Source organism: Protopterus annectens, chromosome 12.part0 (assembly GCF_019279795.1).
Source record: "Protopterus annectens isolate FY-2018-M chromosome 12.part0, PAN1.0, whole genome shotgun sequence".
Classification (NCBI taxonomy): Eukaryota; Metazoa; Chordata; order Ceratodontiformes; family Protopteridae; genus Protopterus; species Protopterus annectens.
In genome coordinates, this window is record NC_056746.1 from 1,409,637,590 (window position 1) to 1,409,655,135 (window position 17,546).

Here is a 17,546-nt window from a genome sequence, read left to right on the forward strand (position 1 = left end):
CAGTTTGATTAAGCCTGACATGGTGTGTGCGGATGCAGCTGTGTCTGGCATATGATGTATGTTGCTGTTTTCATCTCTGGGAAGCTGTGAGTAGTGGCTTTTGATCGAGGTTTACTGATGCTTGTGTATTAGGAAGAGACATTTGGTGTTTTAGCCTGGATCCAGGGGAAGGGGATAGATAAAACTGTGATTTGGGATATTTTGTCAGACAATAGTTTGTTTATGCATCTGCTGAGTGAGAGGTGGGAATGCTGGAAGAATGTGTTATCTCTTGTTGTGGTGGCTTGTTGGGAAGTTTTTTTTTTGTTTTTTGTTTTTTATCTGTTTGCTCTCCATTCTTTTCCTGGTTGCTGCCTCACTGAAAGGGAAGGAATTTAGACTTGAAGTTGCAGTGAAGTGAAGCTTTGCTTCAGGTGCATTGCTAGCCTCTGGTATGGAGTACACAGACACACTAACAGAAACAGAAACTCCCAGGTTGCTATTGTAATGGTGACAGAGTGACGATAATGCTTAACGGCTCTGAGGAGCCTACGAGATGATTCTCAGCAATGTTTTTGGTTTAAAAAAAAAAAAAATATATATATATATATATATATATATATATATATATATATATATATATATATAATAAAAGGGCTGTTTTAAACCACATGTACACATATTGATGGTCTCCCAACACTTCGTTTAGCTCATTAAGTTGATTCCTGATAAAAGTAAATAAATGATAAGCGCAATTTTATATTTAAAATGTATTTTGGTCCAAACACATTAAGAACTTACATAAGAGTGGAAGTCTGAGCTATTATGAAAGACTAAGAGCACTTGGTCTTGTGCAGTACCCTTTGCAGTGGTCTGGGAGGTAAGCTTGCTCAGACGTGTTGGGCATTTGAGGATAGCTGTTTCTAGGGGTGTTTGGGGTTGCCGGGAAGTGCTAGAGAGTCATCAGATTTCCTTTGTGGAAATATTTGTGGGAATGGAAGGTGTGTTGAGTGGTTCACTGGCAGAGTGGTCACTGCATGGAACAGGCTGGTAAAATGTAACAGGACAAATATTGGTTTGGATATTTTAAGAACAGCTTGGAAACACATGGCATGAACTAGTGAATGGTATTCTGGCAAAACTGGATGAGTATTGTTCCCCGTGCTTGAAGTACTGATATGTGTGAATGTAAGGATGGAAATATACTTATAACAAATAAGAAACTAGAAGGGTCTTATAATTTAAAGTCTATGGACTGTATAAACATGCCTGGAAGGAGCTAATAATAAGAATACGCATTACAGCTTGTGGCCTCTCAAATAACTAAGCAACAGCCAAAAAAAACAAACAAACACACACAATAGTTATGTAATGTATGATTTTAGTAAATCTAGACATAAAATATATAATAGTCATATAAGATGAAGCAGTCTGCTAAATTTAGATATTAAAGACAGGATTTAATAGCATGGGCCTGTGTATAATAACACTGCTGTTTTAACTTGTCATAAATGATGTACACTACATTGAACATCAAGGGGAAGCATGATAATTTTCTTATATAAGTAAATGTGCATAACAAGTCATATAATTGCTTTAACTTGAATTGTGGTTTTGTAACCCATCTTGACCATGCATAATACTTAAGTTGTTACCAAGGTAACTAATGTTTTATATATGACATCAAACGGACAAAGTTGTTCAAGGGAAACAATAGAAGCCTGAACTAGGAATGTCACAGAATGTAACAATCATATTCTGAACAAATAGTATTAAATTGACAATAATCACTCAGCTTAACCTTTGCTGATTATACAAAATAGAATGCTGCCATTTAAATCTAAAAACTTTCAGTATATGCCATAAAATGGCAATTTATGAATATGGAAAGGGAACTTGTAATCATTAATCACCATAAGTGAATTTGTTGTTTTTAACCTATAATTTCACTCATTTTATAATAAGAAATGACAGATATGAAAATCCTTATGTGTAGGAAATGGGGGGAAGAGGGCTGCACTGATAATTAAAATGCACTAAATTTCATCAATGTTCACATAAAACAAACTTGATGCTTTAAGTAAGTTAGCAACAAAGTAATTGCTTAAATGTTGGCAAACAGTGAACTATAACTTCTTATATATCCATTAAAATTCATTTTATTATAAACATTTAACATTAAGTATAAATATTATTACCATCTATTTATATTAAGTAATACGTTTTGAAAGACCTCATCAATACAGGTGAATATGTAAATAACTGTGTGCTATAATCTTTTACTGAGGTTTTATATATGATACATCCCACTTTACTATGATTGAATTGCTTGTCATCTATATTTCATGTAAATATTAATTGCTTATACAATAAGTAGACATTTATATTTTATTAGAATTCTGTCTCATCTACAATAGTGCTATATCTGTTCAAAATAATATAAATATTGGTTATTCCTATTACAAATATTCTCCATATAATTCAATTTATGGAGCTCAGATGTTCTGGATTGTCAAGGAATGAGTGCTAATTTGATGGACTTAGGTTTATCCATCAGATTAGGAATGATTTTCATTCCATGGCTAGTGCAGATCTTAGTTTTGTTAACATTTAAATTTAAATTTATTTCACAAAAGCATCTTTAGTATGCCTGACCAAAACATTACTTTATTGATAAACACTCAAAGTATAAAACTGATCATTTCCTTTAAAAGCTCAAACATATAGGGCTGGATTCACGAAGGCTTGCACGGAGTCTAAGAGTAGAGTAAGACTCCATGCAGCCAACATGTCTGCCAAGCGATCCAGGAACAGCTGGCAGGGGTGTGCAAGAGAGCTCCTAAAATGATACTTACATGGACAGGGTTAAGTTATGCAAATTACCTCATTTGCTGCCGAAAGCTATGCAAATGAGGTAAATTTGCGATCCAGGAAACCCTAACCTGTCCGAGTAAGATTAGTGTTATTTGCAGAAATGTACTCAGTTGTCAACTGAGTACCATTCTGCAAATAGCAAAACGGAGCTGTGACAGCTCCAAATAAAGGATGCATCCAGTTGAGGAAGCATGCCAATGGCCAAATATACGGCCATTGGCATTTTTTCCCATTGCAAAATAAAAAAAAATTTTTTTTACCTCGATCTCCGATGTTTAAGCGTAGCGCAGCGCCGTGCAAACATGCTGCGCTCTAAAAATCAGAAAACCAAAAAATAAAAGGCACAAATAGGGAATTTATTCAAAATATTAATCTGCCATGCAAGTGAATGGCAGGCTGAAGACAACATGGCTACTGAGTAGAGGTTGCTAAGGGGGGAAGCTCAGTCTCAGAGATGTAACTAAGCATTAGTAGGCAATTCTATGCAAATGAGGATAAGGATAGTGAATCCCAATATTCCCTGCTATGTGAACCATGTCCCTCGAGTGTAAGAGTAGGAAAAGGGGAGTAACAGAGTAGGAGATGGGTGACATCATGAGGGGGTATGTATGAAAAAGACTGTAAGCTTATTGGAGCAGAGTGGCATGTGGTTGCTGTGAGTTACTCATGACCAAAAGAAGTATGTCTACAGTTGTCTAAACTGAAATCAAGAAACTGAACGTGTATGCTGTGGCTATCAGTAAAGTTTCTTGCAAAGCTGCTTACACTGTGTGCATGCGTGTGCGCTCATGTGCACGCGTGTAAACCCGTTTAAGCTTGTGTGCACGTGTGTGTGCCCATGTAAGCCTGTGTAAGGCTGTCTAAGCAAGTATACACGAATGTGCACCCGCCTAAGCCCGTGTAAGCCTGTGTAAGCCTGTGTGCGCGCGTGTGAGCATGTTTGTGCTTGTTTGCGTGGCGCTGCCCCCTGTGGAAACAGAAATGGGAAAAGGAAGGAAAGGAAGTAGTAGGAAGTTAACCAAGGAGAACTAGCAGAGCTGCCAGGTGAAATCAATCAGAATCTGCCAATTACACAGGTAGTACACTAGCCCAGCCCAGCCCAGCACCTAAAACTCTGCAAACAACATTCCCCCATGTTTTTCTCAAAAACATTGCAACACTGCAGTCAACAAAGAGAAGTGAAAACTTAAAAAGCTTAAACTGAGACATAAAAATGTTAGGGGCTGCCATTGCTGTTATAAGGCAACATCTACAAGATGCTGAGGGTGGTGACATTGTGAATGCTGCTGAGCAACCCACAGTGAGGAGATGGAGAAGAGTGTACAGACCCAGGGTAACCTACCAGGGGCTACATGAGCTGGAGATAGTGGAGTGCTATAGAGTGGACAGAGAGCTCCTGCAGCAAATTGTTGAGCTGTGCAGGCCATGCCTCACACACAGAACCAACAGAGGGGAACCCATCCCAGTGGAAACCAAGGTATGTGTTGGCCTAAGAATACTAGCAACAGGTACCTTCCAGAGACCAACTGGTGATATGATGGGGATTTCACAGGCATCAGCATCAAGGGTACTGCACCAGTTCCTGAATGCCATGTCAGCACATGTCGGTGATCATGTATATTTCCCCAATTCCCGTGAGGTATTGGCCAGCAATATGCGTCTCTTCCAGCAAATAACGGAATACCCTGAGGTAGTGGGTGCAATTGACTGCACGCACATACACATCAAAGCACTAGCTGGTGAGCGGGGTAGGGCCTACATCAACCGCAAGGGCTTCCACTCCATCAACTGCCAGGTTGTGTGTGATGCCCAGGGCATAATACTGAATGTGTGTGCTGGCTGCCCTGGAAGCTACCACGATTCCCATATCTGGCATCTGTCACAGCTGTACCAGACATTTGCAAATGGGGACATCCCTGACGGTCACCTAGTGGGGGATGCTGGATATGCACTGGAGCCGTGGCTGATGACACCCATCAGAAATGCACGCACACCTGAGCAAGAATGTCATAATGAGGCACACGCACAAACACAAAATGTAATCGAGCATGTGTTTGGGATGCTCAAGTCATAGTTCCGGTGCCTGGACACATCTGGTGGAGCCTTGCAGTACTCACCAACTACATGTACCCAAATTGTCATGGTATGTGCCATGCTACACAATCTGATCCTGCGAAAACAGCTGCAGCAGGAACAGCATGGGCAGGGCCAAACAGCCCCCCATCATTGCCAAGGCCTGCACAGACACAGCGTGACTCGGAGGAGGAACAACCTGAGCCTGCCCCAGTAGGCAAAAGGAGGCGTGTCCAGTATGCCTTGTCCTTGGCAAAGAGGCAATGCATAGCACATACACTGGCTCAGTAGGAACCATGGAAATGATACCTCTCACTGACTTGCACATAAAATAAAAGGGATGCCCAACTTGACACTACCTGTTTCCAAACATGTATAGGCAGTGTAGTATGTGCATCCAACATAGGCAGCCCTGCAGCACCACCTGAGGCACGATTGCCATGTTTTACACAATATAAAGCAGTGCTAAGCAGCTTTTACCAATATGTAGTATATGTAAACAAAATTGCTCGTGCAATGTTGGCCAAGGTCAGCCAAAGCTGAGCAAAGTCAGTTAAACATGCTCATATCTGCTTTACTGTACCTTAAGCAGTCTGGTCTGGTCAGCATGAAAATAAAAAGCAGTGACAGGGCTTGAACCCAGGATACTGTGAACTATAGTCACAGTACTGAACCACTAAGCCCTCATAGCATTACAGTGGTACAGACACAGCAGGACAATTGGACATTAATGCAAACACAAAGCAATGCTGTATCATGCCCCTAATGAGGCAAATGGGTAACCTCACCCACATGCCTATGCAGACAGAGAACATCAGGCCAGGCGTTGTGATGTGGGTTGTGTAGACTATGAAGTCGCAAGCTAATATATGTGGTAATGGATGCTAAGACCTGTAGTATACTAGTATGTCTCAAGCCAGTATGATAGGCAACAGTACAGACTGTAATGGTGTCCTGTACAAAGCAGTGCAAGCACAGCAAATGTGTATAAGTGTCAGGTGAAACCCACATCCTATGTACACCCACAGTAACAATCCGGTGTACCCAAGGTTAGAAATGTACAAAGAATAGCTGTCCCCCCTGTATGTAGAAATGTTGATAGGTCTATGCAAAGTGTCTCATGGAAGCCCTGCAGGCACAGCATGATCCCTGTTGATCTATGACACAAAGGTGAGCCCTGCTGTAAAAATACACCTTGATTTACCATACACATATGATATAAATGTGCATACTGTGCGTGCTCACACACTCCAACAAATGTAGTGGATTTCAATCTGCATCACACTGAAAGGTCATACTGGGTATGCTCACACACACAGGCTAAATACGGATGTGATGATAAGGGATCTATGGACAAACATGTATAGTCATCTCTACTTCCAGAAACACATTCACAAAGTGGTCTGAAAATCCTGCTATGTGTACACACAAACTGCCAAGGTCTGTGCATGTAGGTCAAAGGAGGTTGCCACTACTCAGCAGTCATCAGACCTGTCAGAGACTACCACAACACACTTGTGAGGAATCTGACTAGGCACGGTCATCAACTAGAAAGAACAATGAAGAACCTTAACAAGAGGATTACTGGCCTCAAATAGTTGCCCCATGCAACAAGAATGGATGTAACCCAAGCTGTACTCAGTGGCATACTGTCTATGCAGCAGACCTCTGCCCAACAGACAGGTCCATGTCATGGTTACACTCAGATCTGTTCTGAGTTACAGCTCAATGGCACTAAATGTACAGAGCCAACTGATATTGGCAACATCCTGGCAGATAGGATTGGTGTTAACTTTACTCCCCCCACCCATGAAAGAGCACATGTCTATAATGGAAGACTGCAAAGTTGCTGTCATCATGGCTGCACAGGTAAAAAACACTCTCCGAAGCCAGTATCACAGCAGCCATGGGACTAGATAACTTCTCAGGCTGTGTAGTATCTGCTTCCCTGAAGTAAACATTAACATGGAGGTTCTGTGGTTACTGACATTTCCAGAGGACTGCAAACTATGAGCCATCATTGTAAACACTAAAGATGTGGACATCCTACAAAAGGGCCTCACTGAGACAGATGGTTGTTGTCCAAGCCATGGGCTGTAGCTCAATGTCAAAAGGTGCGTTATCATCACCTTTGTTAAAATCTCTGTAGCCAAGAACTACAACATAGGTGGTAGTATACCTCACACTTTAAGTGTGACAAGAGACCCTGGGTCATGGGTGGACAGTGGACACAACTGTGATAAGCACATTCCCACAGTAGTCAGGAAACCCTCTTATGTGGCACACCTCATCACAAAATGTGTCTGATGCAGAATAAAAGAGGACATTGTTCCCCTCTACTCACCACTCACTAGAACTATAAAAGAGTACAACGCCACTGTTGATACGTACCTCACAAGACAACTACAACAACTGGAAAGCCAGCAGCAATACCTCACAAAGAGCATTAGTGGCCTGAAATACATGCCATACACAGACCATCACAAAATGCTCCATCTGTACTCCCTTGCATATCACCTACTCAGAGGTGTTCACTGCGTAACATCCAAAGCTATGTCAAACATGCAGCTGTTGGATATGATCCACATAAAACACTCACAATCACCCTGACCTTTGGACCCAAGACCACGAGTGAAATACAAAAGGAAGTGGTATAGCCTTCTACCTTATGGATATCCACACCTCCAGGTTACTGCCACAGCATGAGGCCTTGGAGATCATGCAAGTGCAACTAACATTGGGCAAAGCTGCCCATCAGATTGTAGCCTGCTACAGATCATGTACCTTGTCTCAGGAACCTCACTCAGTATTCTGGAGAACAATGGCAAATATAAAGGTCCTATCAAACACCATTATATGAGGAGATTACAACAACCCAAACAATGAGTGGGTGAATTACTCGTATACAACGTCCTTTGCCCAATGTGTCCTAGAGTTAAGAAACTCTAACACCCTGGAACAGCTGGTCAGCATGCCCACTAGAGGTGACAACATACTGGACATGATCATCACCAACATGGGGTACCAGTGTTCCACAACAGAGATAAACCCCTCACTGGTAATATCAGATCATTAAGTAATCACACTGGACATCCACATCCTGCCCCCACACAAAGTCAATGAAACCACTGTGAATACATTTTCAAAAGCAAACAGCACACTTCCCAAGACCAAAGTGGAAAGCCCCAAAGCCCTCTTGCTATAGGATAATGGTATACAATCTGCCAAATCATTTACAAGTGCATCCTATGAGCATCTACAGGGATGCATGGATCGAGACATCACAAATAAAATCAAGATGCACTCCTCCAAAAATAAGAAAACAACCTGGTGGTTGTTGCCCATAAATAAGCTAGACAACAGAAGGAGGAAACTAACACCTGATAGAGCCAACTTCACTAAAGGAGAGGCATCACTGATCATTATTAGGATGAAACAATGATCGCTCATAAAATAATCCAAGCACCATTTCTAAAGGCAAACTGCCAAGGAATGTAAGAATAACAACCACAAAGCCTTCTGTAGCTATATCACACATGTAGGTGTCAACTTCCAAATATGCTGTCAGCTACTGAAAAAAGTAATGACATACACCAAACCAACTTTCATTGCCCACACCCAGGGGGACAAGTGTAGTGTAAACCCCCCCCATCACCCCCAAAAGTGCCTGTGTCTATCACAGAAGGATGCAGAGACACAGACGTCACGGACATGCATGTAAAGACAGCCCTCACCAAAGCTAAGAACATAGCATCAATGTGACTGTAAGTTGTCCCAGGCTACATCTTACACTAGGCCCACAAGGAACTACACCCTCACCTACATTCACTGTGCAGACTCAAGCGTATCACAGGCTATGTACCCAAAGAATGGCATACACTAACAGTCATCCAGCTCCACAAAGGGTGTGCCAAAACAGAACCTGGAAACCATTGCCCAACATGTGTACTCAGCCTGGTCTACAGAGCTATTGAGCAAATCATCATGGAACCCATACACTGAGACATTGGAGATCTCCAGACACTGGACTCCACACAACTTCACCTTGTTAAAGGCATAGCCTGGCTCCCAAACCTAGTTGACTTATTTAAAACAGTTACCATGAACATAGATGGAGGTGAAAGTAGTCCACACAGCCCACCTGGACCTCACTAGGGGCTTACCACACCATTCCCCACTCCGTCATCATGGACAGCTATGTCACAGGATGGGTGGCCAAGTGGCTCACAAATCAAACACACATGTGCATAGTTGCGGGTGCCATGTCCAACTCTAAGCCAGTCACACATGGCATCACACAGGTCTTGGTCCTGGGACCCCACCTGTTCAGTCGATACTGCTCAGAGGTACAGGCAAGCATGGTAGGTGTAAGGCTGAGCATATTTACAGATGACTGGAAACTGTGGTCCATAATTGACTGTACAGCTGACACAGACATCCTCCAGAAGTGTCTTACAGAGACAGATACCTGGTGTCAAAACAATGCCCTCAAGCTGAATAGCAAAGAATGCATAGTCATCCCCTTTGGGTAATACAAAGTGCACACATATTACCACATAGGTGGTAATGCAGCATGTACGGAGAAAGTAATTATGACCCTGGGGACACAGGTAGGTAGTAAACTCACCTTTGATGATCACATGGCCAAAGTGTTTAGACATTCATTCAATGTAGGCCATCTAATGTCACCTTCGTATAGTCTGATGTTGTCACCATCCTACAAATATACCTGTGGAAGAGAAAACCCCAAGTAATATGTATAGCGCGTCATATTAATGCATACTCTTCTAGTATCATGAAGTAGTTAGGTAGTGGTTTGAATCTTGCACTTGGCAACTGTTTGTGTGTGTTCCCCTTGGGAAAGAGCACCCATTTAGGAGAGTATTGAAACACCTCAAAAGTGGTAATCTAACCTTTGTCAACTCTGATGATGTCAGCATCCTACAAGTCTATCTGTGGAAAATAAAACTCCCACTAATCTGTATAGCGCGTCATGTTAATGCGTACTCCTCTAGTATCATGAAGTAGTTAGGTAGGGGTTTGAATTCTGCACTGGGCAACTGTGTTTGTTTGTGTTCCCCTTGGGAAAGAACAACCTTTTAGGAGAGTAGTGAAACAACTCAAAAGTGGTAATCTAACCTTTGTCAACTCTGATGATGTCAGCATCCTACAAGTATACCTGTGGAAAATAAAACTCTCACTAATCTGTATAGCGCGTCGTGTTAATGTGTACTCTTCTCATATCATGAAGTAGTTAGGTAGGGGTTTGAATTCTGCACTGGGCAACTGTGTGTGTGTGTTCCCCTTGGGAAAGAACAACCTTTTAGGAGAGTAGTAAAACAACTCAAAGGTGGTAATCTAACCTTTGTCAACTCTGATGATGTCAGCATCCTACAAATATACCTGTGGAAAAAAATACTCCCAGTAATCCGTATAGCACGTCATGTTAATGCTTACTCCTCTAGTGTCATGAAGTAATTAGGTAGGGGTTTGAATCCTACACTGGGCAACTGTGTGTGTTTCCCTTGGGAAAGAACACCCCTCTAGGAGAGTAGTGAAACACCTCAAAAGTGGTAATCTAACCTTTGTCAAGTCTGATGATGTCACCATCCTACAAATATACCTGTGGAAAAGAGAACTGACAGTAATGTGCATAGCGCATCATGTTAATGCGTATTCCTCTAGTATCATGAAGTAGTTAGGTAGGGGGTGGCCACGGTGGTGCAGCGGTTAGCATTGTCACCTCACAGCAAGAGGTTCTCCAGTTCAATTCTCGGCTGGGGTGCCTTCTGTGCAGAGTCTGCATGTTCTCCCTGTGGTCACGTGGGTTTCCTCCGGGTGCTCCGGTTTCCTCCCACATTCCAAAGACATGCTGTAGGTGGATTGGACACTCTAAATTGGCCCTAGGTGTGAGTGTGTGTGCCTTCTGTGGAAGGTTGGGTGCCGGGCTGGCAACTCCACACTGTAAAACTCCACTGCCAATCATGAGCGGACAGATGATCCGCTGTGGCGACCCCTGACCGGGAAAAGCCGAAAGAAGAAGATCATGAAGTAGTTAGCTAGGGGATTGAATCCTGTACTTGGTGAGTGTGTGACACTGTTGGTCAATGTGTTACGGGTTTTGCTTTTACCACTGTATGACATATCAGTATGCATTGCACATGTGAGCTAGCTGTGTGTCAAATACATATCTGTACATGTTACCTCAATGATTGCATGTGTGGGAACCCTGCTTTCTCCAAGAACACAGCTGTCATCCTTGCCAGACTGTGCTGCTGCTTCCCAGACCTTAGGTCACATCTGTATGCTTATGACAAGGCCAGCCACTGCAGTGATCCCTGGCCTAGGTCATCTGTGTCACACAAAGTCATTATGATTGCTATTGGGATGTGTGAGTGAGGGTCTATGGCCGAGGTATATGTCAGACCTGTTCAAATGCAGCAAAGTCTGACCATGATGACTATTCATAGGTGCAGAACAAACCATGGATATGCATGCAGACCCCTTATTGCTTATGTGATCCACCAAGGGATTCCAAAATACCTTTGAAAATGTGATTAACAAAGGAGAGATAACATAACACTTGGTTGCATGTACACATCGGTACCTGTTCATCATGCTGGTGGCTACTATGTATGTGGTACTGTGGGGATAAGATGTTCCTTAAAGGTGGATGACTATGCTTAGTTTGGCTTATAGCTTTACAGCATGAGTTTGACAACAGGCATCTGTCTGTATGATACCCTTGTGGAGTATGTGTGTGTCATCTGGAGAATGCATTATAGGCCACAGTATGCATTACCAGACATGGACGGACATATCCCTGCTGTGATTGCTTGTACCTAAGAGAGCTATATGGCAAATAGGAATGGTCTCAGTAATGGGTGCAGGTGAATACCAGTGGTTACTGGCATTGTATAGTACCTGAAGGATCCAAATGTTCCTGTGTGTCCTACATCTGTGTGTCGTTTGTCAAGACATCACCTAATGATTGGTTATGGTCAGGCTGTTGAAGTGATGTATACCACCAGAATGCAAAACAATGACAGATAGTAACAGTATCACCCACAGCACAGTGTCAAACCATGTCATACACACATGTGTAGTCATGTTCCGGAATGTGTGTAGTACAATGCATACTGGCCACCAGTAGAAACTATGGAGTGTTACTGTGTAATACAGAGCATGTCACCCTGGCCATGTGTCCACTATGCACTTACATGCAGATAGTGCACCTCCACCATGTTCACAACTGTACACCTGCAAATCTGCGCTACACACATCCCACACATATTGTCCACTCTCTGACACATGCTGCCAATACTGCACACATCAGCCAAGTGGCACGTAGCCGGACAATACACAATTGGAACCAACACTGGTGTAAACAACACTATAATGACAATCATAGCTTTAATGCATCATGCCTGCTCAGCTACACCTTTAAGCATATCATTACACTCTACAGCTGACAACATGCTAACATTGCTATACTGCTATATAGACACCCTGTGCATCAGCACAATGGTAGCCTGTTCCTGCATCAATGTTACAGATGACAGGAGGTGGCACAGGTTTCATCATATGCACAGGGTGTGTTGTTAGTTTGCCAGAGGCCTACAGTGAGCCATCCAATTGACATGTATGTGTGTGTGTGTGTGTGTGTGTGTGTGAGGGGCAAGAATACTGTAATGGGCCAATGTTGTTGTAATGTGTGTGTGTATGTGTTAGCCCTAGGTGCCTGGAGTATGTGTGTGTGTCTGCATGCACACAGTTCCACCATGTGGCTGCCATATACAGGTATTTGTGGGACAGCCACAGACTGTACCTGTGAGGCTTTACAGATCACCATCTCTGGCCACGGATACGGTACCTGTGCCTGGCAGGGGTGCTACTGACACTATCAGGTACTAAGCCAGACTGGGTACTATCCCCATAGGTGGATGGATGCACACTGGACACAGGTCCCTGCTGGGACTATCCAGAGCCATGTGCACGTGGTCTTCTAGGACATTCTATGGACAGCCCACCCCCAACATTGCTGGGGCTGGTACTGGCACTACGGGAGCGGCTGTGGCTTGAGGGAAGTCTGTGGCGACTGCCAGCTGCTGATGTTGCTGGCATACGTCCACGTCGACATCTCAACCATCCTGCACTGTCCTGACACATGGACATGACATTGCGGAGGATATCTAATATCTCTCCCCAACGTCTATCAGTGACCTCGGTGTAATGTTGGATGGCACCTGCTAGGTCATGGATACTGTCAATGAAAGTGGTGTTATGGACCCTCTGTGCCCTTAGTCCCTGTCTGGTGTACCGTTGCATTTGTGCCTGTGCCTCCATAACAGCCTGGAACATGCGTGACATTGTCAGACCTCTGGCACATCTGCCAGTGGCATGATGACCAGCAGTGCTCCTACGAGAACCCCTGGACATCTGCCTATGTGGTACCTTTCCAGACATCTGGGTATGGTTGTTGTGTTGGGATGCATGTGCCATGGATACCACACTGTCCTGGCCAATGCCAACAGTACGCTGTCCCTCAGCTATGGGCATTGGTGATGGATGTATTGGCAGTATGACTGTATGCATGGATGGGGTGGACAGCTGTGTACTGTCAATTGGTGGCCCAATGACAGACCCTGGCAAACACGCCTGTGCCTCAACACACCTATCGTCATTATCACTATGTGGCTCAGTGACATCAGTTTCGCTGCTGCAGTGAACCAGCCCTAACACAGCACCTGTGGGAGGGAGACAGGAAACACACTTTACGACCTGTACATGATGTCGGCACACATGCACACATGCACACATGAACACATGAACACATGAACACATGCACACATGAACACATGCACACATGCACACATGAACACATGAACACATGCACACATGCACACATGAACACATGAACACATGAACACATGCACACATGCACACATGCACACATGCACACATGCACACAAATACACTCCTCACTACAGCAGATACCCACACACACCACCAGCAATCCAAAACATACTTAATAGTGGTTGAAGGTGGGTTACAGTATCACAAGGCAGTCATATCACACATGTCAGCATGCAGAAAGTTTGTTGCTCAAGACCATGCAGTGCGAGTGTAGACAGCCGTGTTAATAACGTATACATGGCTTTGATGCATGTGTGCTGTTGTTCAGTGATTGGCCTCACAGCCACTCGTTACATGGGTTTGTAAGGTGCCCAATAGGGAGCATTGACTAACATGAATGTGTTATGTGTTGAAGAGTGTCGCACAGTCCAATGATAGGCCTCTACCCCTCAGGCATATTATGTGTGCTGTGTGGATGACATGTGGGATACTGAAGTGTGACCTTACAGCGGGTGTCTGGATATGCTATGTGCAGCATATTAAGGTGTACTGCGTATGACAAAGTTGTGTATGTTGTGTACATGTGTATCAACTATGCTTATCCAATGTCCAGTACGGTGTTGCCACAATTGTGTGTGCTGCTCTGTGTATTGCATGTGATTGAGGCAGCTACTGTCATTACTGAGATGTGCATAGTCTCACAGCAAACATGCACAATATGCATTATGCGTAGGTGTGTTACATGTACATGGCCTACACCTCACCTATGACATGCACATTTCATTAGCAATATTAAAATTATAACACACTCACCAGCATCGACCGGCTGCCTTGCTGTCACACCAGAGGAACCTACAAGAATATGAGACAGTTTGTCAGTGGCCACAGCTGTGCCATTGCTACTGTGAGTTTGCTAAAGTACAGTAGTACAACAGTCGACAGTCACAGGCATACAGATTATATTCCAAATATCAGTATTGCACAACACTATGCAGCACAACTGCTAAACACACAGTACACGTCACATATGCATAATCTACCAATACAGATTACAGTAGTCTACAGATAGGTCATGTTACCTGCACGCTCTATGTCAACATGCTGGGTGGCTCCGGCCTCCATGATGACACATGTCAGTTGCTGTTCCTGTGGTTGGCCAGGAGCCACCACACTTAGGAGTAGCTCCTCCACTCTGGTGAGGTGGGGATGAATGGCCACCCCACCACCTGTGGCAAGCTGTTGTCGATGGATATCAGACACACGCCACCGGACATGTCTAGTTAAATCACTGCAGTGATGGCGTACCTGCTCATATGTACGGTTATGCATGCCTATGTCATTTACCCAATGAACGAGATCTTGCCACAGTGCAGTCCGCTCATGCTGGTCCTGGCTGGTTCTAGAGAACAGCAAGGTGTAGTGCTGCACAAGGCTGTTGTGTATTTCCACCTCCTCTGCAGCTGTATAAGACAGGTTTCTTTGGTGGGACATACCACTGGAAGACAATTAAACAAGATGTGTGAGCAAGTCAAGTGGCACACTTAACATCCTAAAGTACAGATATCAATTACCTGCCATATTTCACATCCGATTGGTTGTCAGAGGATAGACATGTTCAATACCACATATTAGTGCTCAGGCCACAACTGGCTGTCAGTGCCTGCCACGCTCTATATATCAAACCATGTTCTGCACAGCAGCAAAGAGAAGTCAGTATGTAAGACTATACACCAGTACATGGCACATTGTATGTGACACAATGCACCACCTAGCCACAGGAGGTATATATCAAGCTAATGCATAAAGAAAGATGTCATCCATTGCAATGAATGTAAAGTACAGTTACAGTATTACCAGTATACCACAGTAGTCTTTGATGCCAAACCCCTGCCTAACATATGTGCACAGTTGTTGATATAGGTGGCATACTGCTGTACTAGACTATACATGTTGCTAGGTACACACGTATACCCTGTAACACAGATATGCTTGAGGGCATGGTACAGGCATAATTACACACACATCAGACATACATACAACACACAGATGTATGCCAACCCAGATGAGCTTTACCTGTGTACCATGCAATACTGTGTGTCACTACTTACAAAACCTTATGCCTGAGGTATGTAATCTGTGAGGACTACAGGGAACACAAAACAGTGTGTCCAAGCAATGTGAACATACACCATACTGTACTGTTTAGTCCTACAGCTTCAGATAGAACTACAGTTCATATGGGAGTTAGATTCACCAGCAGTACCACAGACTAAGCATACATGTATTGCTTTAGCCTACAATGGGACACCACAGTCGACAACAAGGGACTACATCACACTGTATGCCATACTACTTTTTCTGCCTAGCAATAGCATACACATCCTTTGCTGGGATCACAGCTAGGACACAAACTACCATGGCAGAAACAATTTCACACTAAGCTGTCACACCTTTACAGACCTTGCACACATTCACCAGCACATTCACCATCACACTCAGTCAACCTCACATAGCAATTATTGCACTAAGTACATGTGTGTGTGCATTGTGTCATGGGTAGGTAATACGCTATTGGCCCTAGGGCCTACAGCAGCCTAGCCATATGCTACCCTAGCCTTTGACACACATGTAATTTAATTTCACTTGCCCCTGTAAACCAGAGCCACAGAGGTGATTCCTGGGGTGTATTTCCTATCCTTTGGACGAACCTTGTTTAACTCTATTATGTAAAGGCTTAAATGTTATACCTACGGCAGACATTGATCTAGTAACAGCCCTAACGGACTTAAAGCAGTTTATTAGGACTATTAACTTAAAAATCTTGTTTAAAACAGATTCGCTGACTGTAGTTGTGTGTAGGAGATGTAGCACTTTTATCCCTTTGAATGTACCTGTTACAACTGCTTTTCACGATTTATGCGAAACTGAAATAAGAAGTCTGTTTGATAATACTAACAATAGAAAGAGTTATAATCTAACATATAATGAATATATGTCTTTGAGAAAGCTAGAGTTGAATGATGATATAATTGTTAAGCAAGCGGACAAAGGGGGTGCTGTTGTCATTATGGACCGTGTTAAATACAACCATTCTGTCGCCCTACTTCTCAATGATGCCAAGGCTTTTAAGCATATTAATTTTATTGATGCTAAGAAACATATTAGTAATGTCAACATGTTTGTATATGAACTACAGATCAATGGTGATATAGATTTAGATTTGTTCCATTTCTTTACTGTACCAAGTCCGGTCATCCCACAGCTCTACGGTATACCCAAAATCCATAAGAGCTTAGTGGACCCACCAATGAGACCTATTGTCCCTAGTAATGGGTGGGTTACGGAGCCAATATCTGTGTACTTGCAGAAACAGTTGTATCCTTTTTTGGCTAAATGTGGCAATATACTAAAGGACACAGGTGATTTTTTGAATAAATTATCTATTTGGTATTACAATTTGCATAATGACTTTATCAGTACAGGGGAATACTTGTTTGTAACTTTGGACATTGTATCCCTTTTTACTGTTATACCAAATAATTATGGGGTTGAATCCATTAGAGAATTTTTGACAATGCAGGGAACATTATTGGCTAGTTCTGTTCAAAACATCTGCTCCTTACTAGAACTGGTGCTGAGTAACAACATTTTTATTTTTGATCAACAGTTATATTTGCAACTTAATGGCGTGGCAATGGGGACGCCTGTTGCTAATACGTATGCAAACTTGGTTTTATACCAATGGGAACTACAGCATATACATA